The sequence below is a fragment of the Carlito syrichta genome, unplaced genomic scaffold (genome assembly GCF_000164805.1).
Source record: "Carlito syrichta isolate Samal-C Ts95f unplaced genomic scaffold, Tarsius_syrichta-2.0.1 Scaffold257304, whole genome shotgun sequence".
In the NCBI taxonomy this organism is placed as follows: Eukaryota; Metazoa; Chordata; class Mammalia; order Primates; family Tarsiidae; genus Carlito; species Carlito syrichta.
The window spans coordinates 1-1839 of record NW_007201400.1 but is presented as its reverse complement, the minus strand read 5'-3'; positions in this window follow the sequence as shown (position 1 = coordinate 1839).

Genomic DNA, 1839 nt, shown 5'->3' with positions numbered 1-1839 from the left:
AAAAAAAAAAAAAAAAAAAAAAGCATGGGTTCTAGATTCAAATCCCAGCTTCATTTTTTAATAATCTGGGGCAAGTAATTTAGTTTGGCTGTGACTCAGTTTTCTCATCTGTAGAATGGGAATAATAGTAGCACTTAGGCCGGGCATGGTGGCTTACATCTATAATCCCAGCATTTTGGGAGGCCAAGGTGAGAGGATTGCCTGAGCCCACAGGTTTGAGACCAACCTGGGCAACTTGGTGACTACCCTGTCTCTACAATAAATCAAAAAGTTAGCCAGGCATGGTGGTGCACGCCTGTAGTTCCAGCTACTTGGAAGGCTGAGGCAGAAGGATCACCTAAGCCCAGCAGGTCGAGGCTATGGTGGCCATGAGTGTGACACTGCACTTCAACCTGGGCAACAGAGTGAGACTCCAACTAAAAAAAAAAGAACAATAATAGCACTTAATTGATAGATCTGTCGTGAGCATTAAATGATGTATGTGTGCCAGGTGCAGTGGCTTACGTCTGTAATTCCAGCACTTTGGGAGGCCAAGGAGGGAGGATCACTTGAGACTCAGTCTTTACCCAAAAAAAAAAAAAGTTCAAAATTTTAGGCTGGGCATGGTGGCTCGCACCTGTAATCAGCACTTTGGGGGGCTGAGGCAGGAGGATTTCCTGAGCCCAGGAGTTAAGACCAGCCTGGGCAACATGGTGTGATACCTCATCTCTACAGTAATAAAAAAATTAGCCAGGTGTGGAGGCACACGCCTGTAGTCCCAGGCTACCTGGAAGAAAAAAGTGGAAGAATTGGCTGAGCCCAGCAGGTCAAGGATGCAATAGCTGTGATCATGCCACTGAACTCCAGCCTGGGTGACAGACTACAACTCAAAAAAAAGAGAGAGAGATGTATGCATAAAGCCTTGTGTATTATAAATGATCAATTGATGCTATCCATTATTGTCAGGATCAACTTGATGATTAAGGCAGCCTTAAGGACACAGTCTGTTCTCAGGGCTTGAAAGTAGCAGATCATTTTACCCTGCTGTGGATCTCTTGGAAGGCAGTTGACAGGAAAGACACAAATGTCCAGCCCTAAAGAATGACCACTGAGGCTGGACTCGGTGGCTCAGCCTGTCATCCCAGCATTCTGGGAGGCCGATGCAAGTGAATTGCCAGAGCCCGCGGGTTCGAGACCAGCCTGGGCAACTTGGCAAGACGTTGTCTCTACAATAAATAAAAAATTAGCTTGGCATGGTAGTGCGCACCTGTAGTTCTGACTACTTGGAAGACTGAGGCAGAGGGATTGCTGGAGCCCAGCAGGTCAATGCTGGGGTGGCCATGAGTGTGCCACTGCACTCCAGCCTGGGCAACGGAGAGAGACTCTAACTCAAAAAAAAAAAAAAGAATGGCCACTGTATTCATTCACAGTATCATGTGAATGCATAAAGAATTTTGGTGGTGCTGCAGGTTGTTTGTTCACAGGAAGATAGTCATGTGAATTTTGTGGCAAGGCCACGTTTTAGAAAGGTTGAGGTATATGTTGCTAGCCTTGTTCTAGTGCCCAGCTGCTCATTTTCTTAGTGTTTTGCATGCTCGCATTTCTCAGCCTGTTTCAGGTCAGGGCTTGCTCCCTTTCGTCTTTGCCCTGATCTCCCTCACCCGAGTTTGTCCCTTCACCCCAGCATCTGCTTATCCTTACCTTCTCTAGTCTTTTCTCCGTAACAAAAAAAGCCACACCAAGTGTGCCACTTTAGATCTTTTTTTTTTTTTTGAGTTGGAGTCTCACTCTGTCACCCAGACTCCCGGCCACCGCAGCCTCGACCCGCTGGGCTCCAGCGATCCTTCCACCTCAGCCTTC